The sequence below is a fragment of the Macaca fascicularis genome, chromosome 4 (genome assembly GCF_037993035.2).
Source record: "Macaca fascicularis isolate 582-1 chromosome 4, T2T-MFA8v1.1".
Taxonomy (NCBI): domain Eukaryota; kingdom Metazoa; phylum Chordata; class Mammalia; order Primates; family Cercopithecidae; genus Macaca; species Macaca fascicularis.
Window position 1 is genome coordinate 109,586,138 of NC_088378.1, and position 16,363 is coordinate 109,602,500.

The 16,363-nt window shown below is 33.7% G+C and overlaps 1 long non-coding RNA gene across 2 annotated transcripts in view; it reads right to left on the bottom strand.

Moving 5' to 3' along the window:
• Positions 1-3,908: 3,908 nt before the first annotated feature.
• The window catches only part of LOC135970599 (uncharacterized), a 110,452-nt gene continuing 97,997 nt past the window's right edge, over positions 3,909-16,363 (bottom strand). Inside the window, exons 2-3 of one of the 2 annotated variants that reach the window (XR_012434449.1) lie at positions 15,488-15,640; positions 3,909-5,238 (exon numbers count right to left, since the gene is read on the bottom strand). This is a non-coding gene — a long non-coding RNA (uncharacterized lncRNA). Of the gene's footprint in view, positions 5,239-15,487; positions 15,815-16,363 lie in introns of those variants that run through there. The other variant, XR_010586363.1, reaches the window with a different exon arrangement.

The window sequence follows — 16,363 nt, forward strand, 5'->3', positions numbered from 1 at the left end:
ACAAGGTTGAGTGCTTAAAATGTGAAATTTTTACAGGCTCTTTACCATTTTTTCCTGAGAAGTGTATCTTACTTAGTTGCTATTGTTCTTTATAATTTAAAGATACAACTTTTCTTACTATTTCTAGAGAGAATTATATCTACAAATAAAGGTAGTTTTTATTTTCTTTTTATTATTTACTTAATTGGTATTATGTTGCTGTTTAATACCATTTGATCAAGTTTCTAAGACAAAGTACAATATTAATGGTGAGAGTAAACATCCATTTTTTTGTTCCTGAATTTCAAAGGACTTTAACTTTTGTTATCATTAAACATGGTGTTGGCTTGGTGTTAAGGATATTATAAATAAGGTATCATTTCTAACTTAAAGCACTTTAAATAAGAATAGAAGGGGAATTAACAATTTAGCACAACAGCTGTTTAATAAACTGACATTTTACTTTCATAATTTTTAAAGATTTTGCAAATTACACACACTCATGCACTAACAATTTTAGTCTTTTAGATGTGTTTATTAGAAGTTTTGTTTATGGCCTTATAATCTTGTGGTGACTTTATACAAAGACATGGAAAGTACTTCTGACTCTAAACTCTAAATTATTTTAAATAAAGTGGGTTAAATCATAATGGTTACACAAATTGTAAAAATTCCTTAGGATTTGCTAAGAATTTGCTAATGTATATTACTGGAGTTACTTACAATACTCACATTTAAAAGTATAATTGTCATAGAATAATAGTTCAATGATATGTAAAATTCTAGCTATTCCATAAAAAACTAATAAAACAGGAGAAAAACGTATAGACATAAAATCAAAATCAAATTTTTTCATCTTTCGTATTTTCTCTTATAATAGCTAGACTTGGCCGGGCGCGGTGGCTCAAGCCTGTAATCCCAGCACTTTGGGAGGCCGAGACGGGCAGATCACGAGGTCAGGAGATTGAGACCATCCTGGCTAACACGGTGAAACCCCGTCTCTACTAAGAAATACAAAAAACTAGCCGGGCGCGGTGGCGGGCGCCTGTAGTCCCAGCTACTCGGGAGGCTGAGGCCGGAGAATGGCGTGAACCCGGGAGGCGGAGCTTGCAGTGAGCTGAGATCCGGCCACTGCACTCCAGCCTGGGCTACAGAGCGAGACTCCGTCTAAAAAAAAAAAAAAAAAAAAAAAAAAAAAAAAAAAAAAAATAGCTAGACTTTTCTTTATATCATTGTTATTTTCAAGAACTTATTTTCATAGATTTATTCTCAAGGTTTTCTCTGCTTTTTGTTTAATACTTTATATGTTTAATGATAGAATCCTTTCTCTATCTTTACTAAGCTTTACAATGCATTGTTCCTTGTGTTCTTTAAATTTTTATTTTTTGTTAACCCTTAGTCAATTTATTATTGTCTTTGTTGTTTAATAATAACAAGTTTGGAGCTAGAAATACTTTGGGTGTTGTTTTGCCTGTTTTCTAAAAATATTAAATTAAAGTTTCTTATTTGTACTGTTTTCTAAATAGATTGTTATTTCAGACTTGATTTTCATTTCCACTTATGAGTAAATATGGCATTTGAAAGAAAAGGCTTCTAAATTTACTTGGCAATACTTTTTACTCTTTTGATACTATTTTTTCAGTGTTATTGTATCATTAAAAAAGAATAGGATTACTAATCATTGCTTTTTGGTATATTTTTGCTCTTCTTTTTTTTGAAAAATACAGAAATGTAAAATTATTTATTATTCTTCCAGTTGTAGAGAATTTCTAGCAACTACCAAGAGGACTGAAACGAAGAGTGCTGAGAAAAATTCCTAAAGTTTGGCAGAAATACTGCTATGATTTGTTAGTAATGTGTGAACTTAGGAAGGAGTTAGGAATGTTGGATTCCTATGACTCATCTGTTATGCTTGGCTTAGCATGTGATAATTTTTGAATAGTGCTTAGATATTTAGAAGAAATTTACCTCATGCATATACTTTAAAATGTCTTTTTCTTTGATATATATACCAGGCCGGGGGTAAGAATTACCTGAATAAATTTTTCTGAAAGCAGTATTTTGATGCCACCTCAAATATAACATATCCACATATTTGGGAGTAGTCCTCAAGAAAAAAAGGCAGTGTTTCAGTCTATATACCATACGGCCATGTGGTTTTAAAGTGTAGCAAAATGTTGGAAATTTGACTATACAACATTTACATATATTTATAATAAACATAAATGTATATATATACACAAAAACCCAATATAAATGAGTTAGAGGTCCTCATGCCAGTTGGTTTTAAGAAGTTTCCAATATTTCTAAAATTGTGCCTTTTAAATTTTGAGCTATGTTATTTAGCATATTCTTAAAAGTTTCTTATCTTGTTTATTTTAATCCATTTTCATATAAAATAAACATAGTTTCTTATTTAACATCTATTTATAGGATAATACTTTTGCCTTTATCTTTTATTTGGAGACCTCACCTACTTTCCTCTTATGTAGTTAGTTTATATTAAGGTTTAAATATATGCCTATACTATTTGTTTTTTTATTTGTTTCATCCATTCTATGTTATATTTTTTCTTTTTATGTATTCTTTTCGATTGATTATTTGTCGATCCAATTTCCTCTTTATTGATATTTACAATTATTTTTACTACTCTTTAAGTGCTTAACCTAGGGATTGCAATACTTTTAATTAGCTTGCCATATTTCAATAGAAATTGGTACTTGTTACACATTCCTGACAAGGAAAGGGTCATAAATATTTAACTGCATTTGATCCCCTTCACATATATGTTCATATGTATTCCATATATCTTTAAAATAGCAGGAGACATTGTTATTTTATACATCCAATATTAGATTTACCCACATTGTATTATTTTATTGCCCTTATTTATCTCCTACATTTGTGAAATTCCAACTAGTGTCTTTTGCCATATGTATGGTAACTTTTTAAGCAGTTCTCGTGTGTTGAATTCTCCACTCTCTAATTACCTCTTTCTTTCACCTTCATACTTAAAAGATGTTTGATGGTAGGAGGTCAATATTACTTAAGTAAAATGAAAAAACTGTACCAAAACATATATATACACATACACACACACATACACACACACACTCGTGCACATATGTGTGTGTTTGTATCTATGAACATATATATACATATGGGTTTGTTTGTATCTATCTCGTATTCTTAGTCCTATAATAACTTTGACTTCTCTTTGTCCGTTCCTATATATTTTTTTAAAGCACACCATGGTACAAAGACTTTAGTGGAAGACTCAGACAGCTGTAATACAAAATATTTCCCATATTTTTTGTCAGAACTTGAGCTATTCACTCCAGATCTGTATTTATAGGATTCCCTCAGACATAAGTTTGTCATTTCCTACAGGTCATTTATATTCTTTACGTTCTGAAAAACAGGAAATTGAAAGAGGGCTAAAGATATTTAACAAATTTAAAACGTCCAATATTTCAAGACAATTATTCTGCTACATAATTTTCATTTTATTTAACAACTAATACATATTTTGTCCTATTAATAGAATACTGTTCTATACAATGTCTGATGAAATTATTGATGAAATCAAGGAAATAAAGTTGGGCATTATATTTTTGCCTACTTTAATCTCTGAACTTTGAGTGTACTGAAGGCAAATCTAACCAAATAGAATATGGGAGCACTGGAAACTTTTTTGAAAGGTAATATTAAAGAAAAGGTTTTGGGAGAGAGAACAGTTTTTTTTCACTTTGGAAGATTCTTATGTGTCCTTTGTGAATTTAAATATTTAAACATCTTCCCATAAAAAGGCAAAAAAACGAAAATTAAGCAGAAAATTTGTGACTTTTTAAATGGCAAAGGAATTACAGACTCATGGAAAGTAGAGTGTGTTATTACAATTAGATGGCAGCTCTTTAGTACAACACATGTTTTTTTTTTTTTTTTCAGAATCTGATTTAATTCTAAATCAGTTTCCCCCAAACTCATTAAAATGCAAAAGCTATACAAAACATTGTTTGCATAATTATAAAATAATTTACTAAATGTTGCATTTCAGGAAGAAAAAGGTTATGTGCAGGAATTTAATTAGTGATCTGGCAACACAAAATATTTGATGTTGGTTCTAATTATATGCACATCTGGGATTTTCTCCAAAAGAACCACATTTTTAAAGGTTAAGCATTTATATTAAAGTGTTATAAAATAACCATCTTGGGAAGTGTCCCCAAGGGAAATGACCAAATATATTCATCATAACATGAAGTATTTGTAATGATACGTTTAGCATTTATGCTGAGCCCATTTCTACACTGTGGAGTGTTCCAAAGTAAATGGTAGTAAAATTATAAGTGTGAGCACCATTCATTCTGTACCAAAGTAGCTAAAGGAGGCTTGGTTTCTGATTCTGTTTCATCTAAATATAAAATATCTTATTATTATTTTTTTCAATTTTCCCATTATTTGTGTGTAGACATTCTATTTCCCCTCTGTATACCTACCCTATTTTACTATTACGAGAAATACTGCAAGGATCTTGAGCTTCCTGGGGGAAATCCAATATAGTAGTATAAGGTGATAACATTACTGAGCCCAAGACTTTTTAAAGCTGCTCCAGGCTTTATGTAATTTCATTTTCTTACACATTCTCATTGAATTTAAAAGAATCCCATTAAGAAATCAATCAACAATACAGCACCCATACAAATGAACAAAGGCAAAACTAAAACCCCATTCACAACTTTTAAAATTACTGTTTTTCAATTACCTGCTTTTAAATAAAATATCGAGCAGCCCAAGACCACAGATAATTTTAAAATATGGGGTTTTAATTTTAATATGAATTTACACAGCATAACTAAGTAGCATATCAGTGAGACTTTATTTTGATAGCTTGTTTTTCTTCCCTTTTTATTGAGAACATTTTTAGTACTCTCAAAGAAAGAATTACTGTTCTTCTTTGCGTAGAATCTTGGTATTCATTTTTATGATTCTTATGTACATAGATAATATAGTTTTATCAACATTAAAGACATCACATGTTAAGTTTGGAGATATATGTATATTTCTATGGGTTACTGGTCCTAATTTTTAATTCAACACATGTAGAAATGTATTTTTTAAATTTTAATCAAGAATCTGTCTTGATGGATCATCAATGTCTTTTGCCTGTGGTATTAGAAAATGCAATATTTGAGATGATTCTTGAAAGTTGAAAGTGATGAAACTGAGTCTTCCAATACTCCATGAAGTTCAAGGTAACTGTAAACAAGAAAGAAGTTAGAAAAAGACAAATCCACATTTGGCAGAGATTGAGATAATGTACAAGAGGCCAGCTTGTTAATTTGGAAGTGTGATATATGCATACTGTATAATTATTTTAATTGTCAAGCAACTGAGAAATAACTACATGAGAGTAAATGCGAATAGACACTAAAATGAACAGGTCTAAGTATGAAAGTGACACATTTCCAATCAGAATTAATTTTCTGGTGGCAAATTCTAACATAATTTTTATGTTTAGATTTTTTAATTATGGAAGTGCTTGGTTAGAATTTCCTTCCTGTGACCTGGTAGCTTTGCTAACCCAGGAAAACGTTAGTGTTAACCTAGGCAACCTCACGATGGGTGAAGGCTAAAATAATCAGTGAACTCCCAATTTGGTCACCCTCCAGAGTACTGATACAAGTTGTCTAAGTTCCTACAATATCTGGGGAACTTTTTCTCCTGATTTTTCACACCATTGTAAGTTAAATGATGTAGTTGTCAAATTTCATTCTCTTTCTAACAGATACCAGGTTAGCTCTGCATTTATAATTCAATGTGATACGACAGTAATATTTCTGAATTTGTACACTTAGGACATTTTCTATCATTTAATACAGTTCTATTTGTTGACACTATACAATTTATATTTTTGTAGTTTTTAAAATTTATCTGAAAATGTTATTTTGCAGCTGCATTATATAAACAGCCTCTGAAAGCTACTGAAGGAAAGTACCTTTCCAAAATGATAATTTTTATGAATAGAAGATAACATGGCTTTTCTTGCTTTTAGGGCACTTCTTAAAAGATTTCTAATCTGTACAATTTTCAAAAATGCTGACTAAATGTAAAAAGCATTATAAAACAGCATCTAAAAATGCAAGAGAGGAAAGATACATTTTTGCATTCCTCAGAAAACTGTGTGATTTCTCTATCTTTTATTATTTTTGCTAAAATGTAAAGGTGATACTGCCCTGCTCTCATAAATAAGAAATTGTCTGTAATTTAAATTCCATGGAAAATAGAAAAAAAAAAGGCAAATTATTCATAGTAAAATAGCTGGAAAATACAATTGCAGAGTAAAATTTCACATAATTAGGCCACAAAATGTAGCAGAAAATAAACACAATCCTCAAAGAGTTTATTTGATGTTTTAATTTTTAACATATATTTATCAATTGTGTAAAAGATCCCGCATATCAACAATAAGTTTGAAAGCTTCCGTTACATGTCATTCTTTTTTTCTTTTTTCCAGGGAAGACCTTTAATAGAAAACCGTAGCCAGAAAACATCAAACACTATAAATATGCACATGCTTAAAAAAGAAGGAAAATAGATTTGTTTGCTTTTAAAGATATTTTATTGTTTTTATTTAGTTAAAAATAGAATACCTCTTGTTATATGAACACTGTGTAAAAGTGCAAATTAATCAGATGTTATAAGCTACAGGATAATCTAAGCTTATTGCTCCAAACAGTCTTTCAATAATTGGATATTTTTAAATATGCTTTAACAAAGTTATGTATTATGTATTCATCCATCCATTCATCTGTTAACAACCTGTTTATTCTTCAATACTTGTATTTACTTACCTTGGAACAAGGTATCCAGTATAATGAGGCCATAGGGATGAATTATACATTTAAAACCATTTAGCTATGTTGTGCCTTTTTTATTTATACCCCAAAAATGAACGGTGATTGGAGTTACATTAGTTAAGTTCAAGCTGGATAGATCTGTAAGCCAGGATATTTTCAGAGAAGCATAGATGGATTCTCATTATATAGTATTAGATAATATTTATTATAATAGATATTAACTTTTCAATTTTAATAGTTATAAGCATACATGGTAAAAATAGTTTTTAAAATGATATTTTTTCTTATGGTCTACTTAACAGCTTCTGAGTTTTTAAAAATCACTTGTAAAAAAAATGCAGTAGCTTTTTTCATATGGTAACTGAGACAGGTAAAATGTATTACTAAAAACAAAATGGCAGAAGCAGGATTTTCACATAAGTTATTTTTAGCAAAATAAAAAGCACAAAATGTGGCCAGACTTCTTTTTGAGAAGTTGGATTTTCTGTTATCTGGTAGCCATTCGTTTTCTCAAAGTGTGTGGCTAGGGCAATGCGCAGCCTACAACATTGAACCTAGCAAGAGAACAGAGGCTAAATGGAGCCCACAGCCGCACAGGAAATGTGCCATTTCAGTTCTTGGCAGGTGACAAAGCAATGGCTCCAGGTATCTTTCAACTCTTCCAGGAGTAGTACTGGTGCATGGCGTTGATGGAAAACATTCATAACATTCAGTCTATCGAATCTAGATCATGTAAGATTTTAATAGTGGCCACAGAAATGGCAAGAAAATTAAAATAAAAATAACGTGCTATTTTGTAAACAATTATTTAGATTGTTCAGATTTCTGCTCATACAAATGAATTCACTTAATATGCAAAGCTGAAATGCGGCCCATAAAAATTTGCGACATAAACCAAAATAGAAACTAATATTGACACTGAAAAGTATAATTCTTTACGAGATCTGCTAGAGATGAGAGAAGCTAGCTTGACACAAATATTTTCTTAAAAAGGCATAGATACTGTGAAAAAAAGGTTATGAAATGAGATCAAAGTAAAAATAAATAGCCACTTGAATAAAATTGGAGAAAAGTAGCGTTAACATAGTAACTCTATTTTACTGTTGACATAGTAAAATAATCTCCATTAAAATCAGTAAAGAATGGGATTAGTATTACAAATGTCAGCTCTATAATATGAGAAGGGAATTTAGAATGTTTTAAATGTAAAGAAAATAGAAAAAGTAAAAGATGTTATTAACAAATAGTAATGACAGTGAACTGCCAACATATTGATAAATGTTGCTACTAAATGCTAACAAGTAAAAATCAAAAGTAAGACATAAAACTAATTTCTAATCCATATAAACAACTGATATTATCATTTGGAATTGTAAACTAAATATCCATGTATCTTGTTTAACATCATGAGCTGGAATATTTTTTACAATAAAAATAAAATTATTACAGAATGAGACTTGTTCTTTTTAAAGTTCAGTGACAAAAAGATAAAGTAGAACATTAGTTATGGAGTTCTGATAGGAAAAATATTAACTAACAAATAATATTGAGGCCTATTATTTTAATTTTGAGGACAAAAAGAAAAATTAATATTGCTTTGGATAGTTGAAAGTGTAATACATTAACAAATATCACATTTTTAAAATAATGCATTTTGTAAGTAAAATGATAGACCATGTCTAATAACATATAAACAATCATTAAAATGACAAATTTTAGGGTGTGGATGTATATATACTTAATTTTGCCTACCTGGAAAATGAATGGCGTTTGGGGAAAATAAGCTAAATTACATGAAACTCTTTGAGAAATGCAACAATTTGAGAAACTCTGCAGACTGAGCCATTTAATTGTACAAATAAGACCAATAGTCAACAGTATACAAATGCTACTATATTTAGTAATGAAAAATATTATAGGTATACAGCAATGAAGTAATACTAAGAAAAACATTGTACCTGGAACATAAAGTTAAAATATGCATGTCTTTACGGAAAGCCATTATTTGTGAGCTATTTTGTTAATACCTGTGACATCAATTATTGATACTAAAAATGTATTATCTCATTCACCCCAGAAAGTAGGAAATGTTTACAGTGTTTATGAAAAATTGGCTATATATTCCAAGTTAAAGTTTTCTATTCTCTAATCGTTTAGTATAATTTGAAAATTAACATTGCACACAATAACATACTTAAAAATTTGCTCAAGTGTTAACAACTTATTTTTGTTTTACTTTCAAAACTGTTACTATTTTTTCTACTTTTAGACATTTTAAGAGCCAATGTTATGTTTTTATTTAATTTTAGTTCATTTTGCTATTCAGTATATTGTTAGAAATTTGTTGAATTGTAAATTGATACTTTATATAAATGTATGATGTACAAAGCAGTGTTTTGAGTTATAAATAGAATGTGGAGTAATTAAATCAACCTAGTTAACATATCCATCACCTTAAATATTTAATACGTTTGTGATGAGAACATTTGAAATGTACTTTCCTAGCAATTTTGAAATGCATTTAATACTCTATTATTAACCTATATGCACTATGCTGTGCCACAGAACTATATATATATATTTTTTCCCTCTTGTCTGAAATTTTGTATTCATTAATCATCGCCCACCCCTGCTCAAATCCTCCATCCTCTGTAACAGTCACTATACTCTGTTTCTGTGACTTGAATCATTTTAGATTCCACATATTAAGTGTTAATTTCAGTACCATTCACAATAGCAAATATATGGAATCAACCTATTATTCATCAACAGATGAATGTATAAAAAATTTTAACATAGACATACGGTTTAAATATGTGTAAATTACCCAAATACTATATAAAATTAGAAATACAAAGCTATAGGTAAAAACTAGGAGACATATTTATCTAGAAATGGAGTTTTTCTACAGAAGAACTTATAGAACCTGGTTGATCTGTTATGAGCTTTCAAAAGAAGTCCCCAATGTCATTAGCATTCAATCCACACCTATTCTCTTTATGATATGATGCCTAGTAGAAATATATGGTTTTCTCTCTCATGCTATGTGTGATTATCAAGGCTTTATCCTTTCTTGGTTGAGATTTCAAGTAAAATACTGACATATGCAAGAATGATTACACATTCAAATGTACATTTATGTGATCTTTCAAAAGTGTGCAGCTGCAAACATTCACAGAGTTATATTGAGAGTGATCTTTCTGAAATACAAGAAAATAACATAATGCACAAGCTCAGGACAGTATTTCCAATGTTTTAAACTGTATTTCAAAGTCTAATTTTCAGTGACTAGGCAGAGACTTTAATTATTCCACAATGAGAACTACATACATTGTGATTTATAAAAGAAATTATTTTAGTGTTAATTATAGTGAAAATACTTCTGAAATATTCCGTTGAATATTAACATTTATCTTTAATTTTGCTAGTTTTACTTACAAGCACTACTTCTAATAAGAGTAGTTGAATATCAAATTGATATACTTGAAATAGAAAACAAAATGTAAGTGATTGTTAATATTGTTACTTAATGAGAGGTGGTATAGATAATATTCCAGATTTTCCAACTATCACTTTATTAATGATATATATGTACATATACATGTATATGACAAAAATAAAAAAGCTTACCTCAATAGGTGTTATTATTTCTTTCTTTCTTTTCTTTTCTTTTTTTTTTTTTTTTGAGACAGCATCTCACACTGTTGCCCAGGCTGAAGTGCAATGGCACAGTCTCGGCTCACTGCCACCTCCATCTCCTGGGTTCAGGCAATTCTCCTACCTCAGCTTCCTGAGTAGCTGGGATTACAGACATGCACCACCACACTCAGCTAATTTTTTAAAATATATTTTCAGTAGCGACAGGGTTTCACTTTGCTGGTCAGGCTGGTCTCGAACTCCCGACCTCAGGTGATCCACCCACCTCGGCCTCCCAAAGTGTTGGGATTACAGGTGTGAGCCACCGCGCCCAGCCAGGTGTTATTATTTCTATGTATCAGATGAATTAATATCATAAAATAGCACTAGGAATTGTAATTTTACATTACAAGTATGTGAAAATCACATCCCCCACAGACCAAATTAAAAAACTGAAATCATGTAAAAATGACTTAGAAATATTTATTAAACCTAAATTCATAAGAAAAAATTAGTTACAGATATTTATGATATAAATTGTACAGCATTAATTTGTTAGTGTAGCTTGAAACTAGCATTCTGTGTGAAATGTCAGGGTGCTCAAATAGGTAGCTTCACTATTAATAATTTCCAAGTGCCTCTAATTAGCTATTATATCTTGAAAATGTATGTACTACATAAAAACTAAAGCTATAATTCACCCAACACGTCTGATACAGACATTTGTTTTTGAGAATAAACACATTTCCTAGTGAGAACATTTAGTCGTTGTGCAGTGCTGGAGGTGGTGTGGATGGCAGAATGGAGGGAGGGGCTGAGTGAAGGGATGTTAGGTTGACTAATGAGTCATTGTGGATTGGAAGAGTGGCTAACAAAATGGAAATTAGTAACACTCTTTTAGAGATGCTGTTTAGCAGGTACGGGAAGTCAGTTAAGTCTAAAATAAAGCTCTGAGAAGAGCAGAAATAATACAAATCTACTTCTTTTATCCAGTACTTTAATAAGTGACTTTATAAGAGAATACTACAAAAAAGTAACTGGTTGCTACTCTGGGTCTATTTCCAAGTGATACCGAAAATGCTCTAGGAAAGCTTCCTTTCCTCAGGTATTCATTATTTCAGAGACTGTCTTCTAGGAAAATTAAATAATCTGAGGAACTCCTGTATTTTATGGGCTGGTGAATGTCAAAATTATAGAATTGAAATCGTATTAGGAAAAGAATGAACACATTATCTTTTTATAAAATCTTTAGCAAGATATAAACAATCAAGATGTCACATGAGAAAAGTTTATGTAAGTCTACATTTAAAAAAAACGGGAAGGATTTATGTTGATTTTAACATGATGCCAGAATTATTTAAAGGATGCTTGATGAGTATTGAAAAAAAAAAAAAAAGTTTGTTTATTCATTCATTTAGTCATTCATATAGTCACCTAACAAAATATTATCAGTTGTGACACTACTTGTCAGACATGCAGCTATTTTGGGGGAATGGTTAAGGCAAAAAAAAAACAAAAACAAAAAACAGATGAACAAAGAAAAAGCCTGTCTTCTTTTAGGAAGCCAAAATTTTACTGAAGAAGACTGAAATATGTAAGTTAGGGAAAGTATGGTATGATGCCTAATGTTATCACTTGCTACAAAGGAAAATAAAGTGGGACAACAGAAGATGATATGGTGAGTAGAAAGCTACTTTAGATTGATAGCAAAGGGAGAACTCTAGGGAAATGACACTTAAGCAGAGATCTAGATAAAATAAGATAAATAACTATGAGAAAGTCAGGGGGAAAGAAAGTTGCAGGGAGAGAGAGCCCTAAGCAAAGACATCTTGAGGTACACCGGTACCATATTTGTTATTTTTTTATTCATTTTTATAGAGCCAGAGCCTCGCTCTGTCACCCAAGCTGAAATGCAGTGGCATGATCTTGGCTCATTGTCAACCTCCACCACTCAGCTTCAAGCAATTCTCTCACCTCAGCCTCCCGATTAGCTAGGACTACAAGTGCATGCCACGATATCCAGCTAATTTTTTTGTATTTTTAATAGAGACAGGGTTTAGCCATGGTGGCCAGGCTGTTCTCGAACTCTTGACCTCTGGTGATCCGCCCACCTTGGCCTCCCAAAGTGCTGGGATTACAGGCACGAGGCACCAGTGGGGCCACAGGTACTGCATCCAGAATTGGTGGGTTCTTGGTCTCACTGACTTTGAGAATGAAGCCGCGGACCCTCGCCATGAGCGTCACAGTTCTTAAAGATGATGTGTCTGGAGTTTGTTCCTTCTGATGTTTGGACATGTTCAGAGTTTCTTCCCTCTGGTGTGTTCGTGATCTGGCTGCCTTCAAAAGTGAAGCTGCAGACCTTCGCAGCAAGTGTTACAGCTCATAAAAGTGGCCTGGACCCAAAGCGTGAGCAGTAGCAAGATTTATTGCAAAGACTGAAAGAACATAGCCTCCACAGTGGACACGGGAACCCAAGTGGGTTGCCTGCTGGCTCTAGCAGCCTGCTTTTATTCCCTTATGTGTCACCACCCACATCCTGCTGATTGGTCCATTTTACAGAGAGCTGATTGGTCTGTTTTGATGGGGTTCTGATTGGTGTGTTTGCAATCCCTGAGCTAGACACAGAGTGCTGACGGGTGCATTTACAATCCTTTAGCTAGACACAGAGTGCTAGACAGAAAAGTTTTCCCAGTCCCCACTAGGTTAGCTGGATACAGAGTACTGATTGGTGTATTTACAAACCTTGAGCTAGATAGGAGCTAGATACAGAGTACTGACTGGTGTATTTACAAACCCTGAGCTAGATACAGAGTGCTGATTGGTACATTTACAATCCTTTAGCTAGACAAAGAGTGGTAGACAGAAAAGTTCTCCAAGTCCCCACTAGGTTAGCTAGATACAGATTACTGATTGGTGTATTTACAAACCTTGAGGTAGACACAGGGTGCTGATTGGTGTGTTTACAATCCCTTAGCTAGACATAAAGGTTCTCCAAGTCCCCACTAGACTAAGGAGCCCAGCTGGATTCAGCTAGTGGATCCCGGACCGGACTGCAGGCAGAGCTGCCTGCCAGTCCTGTGCCCTGCGCCTGCACTCCTCAGCTCTTGGGCAGTTGATGGGACCTGGCAGTCGATGGGACTGAGTGCTGTGGCGCAGGGAGCTGTGCTCGTCAGGGAGGCTCAGGCAGTGGGCCGCGCAAGAGCCCACGGTGGGGGTGGCGGTGGGGGGAGTTTCTGGCATGGCAGGCTGCAGGTCCTGAGCCCTGCCGCACAGGGAGGCAACTGAGGCCTGGCAAGAATTCGAGCGCAAGGCCGGTGGGCCGGCACTGCTGGGGTACCCGTCATACCCTCTGCAGCTGCCGGGCCTGGGTGCTAAGCCCCTCACTGCCCAGGGCCGGTGGTGCCGGCCAGCAGCTCTGAGTGAGTGGTAGTAAATTTAGTATATTTCACAGAAATGTTGTACAATCTCACGTCATCTGGCACAATAGAAACAATTATAAATTGACTAGAAGAGTCAGCAACAAATGATGAATTATATACAATAGTGAGCATGACAAAGTAAACTCCTCTGACTTGGGCCTTGTGTTTAATCCAAAGAAAAAAAAAAAACCCTATCAGTAACTGGGGTGAATACATTTATGTCACACTGGATAACCTTAAAATTGATCCTCAGAAATAAAAAGTAGAGTCAATATCCAAAAATATTACAGCAAAAGAATGGCATCATTAGAAAAAATTTTTGAATAATGTAATATATTGGTATAAGCTGCTGTATTATGGTTCTCCAAAGAAACAGAACCAATAGGATATAGATATAGATATAGATATAGATATAGATATAGATATCATAACCCACATGATTATGAAGGTTAACCAGCAGCCAGATCTGCAGTCTACACCGGAAGAGCCAATGCCATAACACTCCCAGTCCAAAGGCCTAAGATCCAAGAGAGCCAAAGCTATAATTCCAGTCCACAGGCCAACAAGCTCTAGACCCAGGGAGAGCCAATTTTCAGTTTAAGACGGAAGGCAGGCAAAAAAAAAAAAAAAAAAAAGAAAAGAAAGAAAACAACCTGGTGTCCCAACTAAAAGGTAATTGGAGAGAAGGAACCCCCCTTATCCAGGGAGGGTAAGCCTCTAGGTATTTTCTGGCATCTAACTGATTGGATGAGGCCTGCCCACATTAAGGAGGGCAATGTGCTTTACTGGGTTTACCAATTTAAATGTAAAGTCATGCAAAAGCAGCTTTACAGAAACAGCCACAATGTTTAAGCAAATATCTGAGTACCATGGGGCCCAGTAAAATTGACAAACATTGTAAGTCCACCCCTTGTTAACTTAACCACCCATATGCACCTCTTTAAATCATACTCAATCTCTAAATGAAGACAATAGCAAGGTCTGAATCTCCTAACTTGATACATCTATCTTGTGTACAGTGGAAAATGTATCACCACCTGCTTCTAACAAGGAGGTAAAGTCATTGAGTGACATTTACTTTTCTTCATATCCCATAACTTAATTACTATGATGGATTAGTCAGTTTGGTTTCATATTACAAAGCACCACAGACTGGGTGGTTTATAAAGAGCACAAATTTATTTCTCACTGTTCTTAAAGATAAGTGTTCAAGATGAGGGTGCCAGCATTATTGAGTTCAGGTAAGGGTTCTTTCTCAGAATGCAGACTGCTGACTCCTTGTATCCTCACATAGTAGAAGAGGAAAAAGAGTTTTCTGGCTCCCTTTTGTTAAATTAATTAATTATAATTATTTTTTTTTTTTTGGACGAACCCTTTCTCTGTCTCCAGACTGGATTGCAGTGGCATAATCTCAGCTCACTGCAACATCTGGCTCCCAGGTTCAAGCGATTCTTCTGCCTCAGCCTCCTGAGTAGATGGGACTACAGGTTAGTGACACCACGCCAAGCTAATTTTTGTTTATTTTTAGTAGAGATGGTGCTTCATCATATTGGCCAGGATGGTCTCAATTTCCTGACCTCGTGATTTACCCACCTTGGCCTCCCAAAGTGCTGCGATTACAGGCATGAGCCACCGCACCCAGACCTGGGGTCCCTTTTGTAAGGGCACTAATCCCATTGGTGAGGACTCCACCTTCTTATGTCTAGTAGTTACCTCCCAGTGGCCTCATCTTCTGATGGCATCACCCTAGGAGCAAGAATTTCAACACATGAATTTTGGGGCAACATAAACATGTATCTTGTTGTCATGCTGTAAAATTAACAATAAATACTATGTTAAAAAGTCAACATATCTTACATTACATGACCAGGAAATAAGAGAGAAAACAAAATATTTTATACAAACATGCACATATTTATAACAAAATAGAAAGGAAATGCTCATGTCAATTACAGTTCTCTTTTCTGTAACTGGACACATGGTCGCAGCTGGCTATGACCTAGGATTAATCCCTGCTTCTTCTACTACCTAATCTGTATTTCTTTTGTCTTCATTAAGTACTTCAGCTGATCTTGGGTGACCTAGACGTTTACTCTTGAGGGGCCTTGGCCATTAGTAGTCCTGACTGGATTAAGTTGTTTTCTGTTTTCCTTTGACCTTCATCAAAGAGCATTGTAACACCAAGAAATGCTTTCAATGATCTTTATTCCAGATATAGCTTTTCTTACCTCTGTTGTAGGACAGTAGACCAATTTACTCTTGTAGTCAGAGTCAATAACTCTAGCCAGTGTAGTAACTCTTCTTTGCCTGTTGATCCTGAGCATGAGGAATTCTAAGTGTCCCAGTGGTAGTCTTAACTAAGAGTCAGGAATCATTTTTTGTTGTTGTTGTTTGATTTTTTTTTTTTCTTCAAATTGGTGAAAACACTTCCCTCTTTGAAACTAAGGACTCTAGGTTAGCAAAGCATAA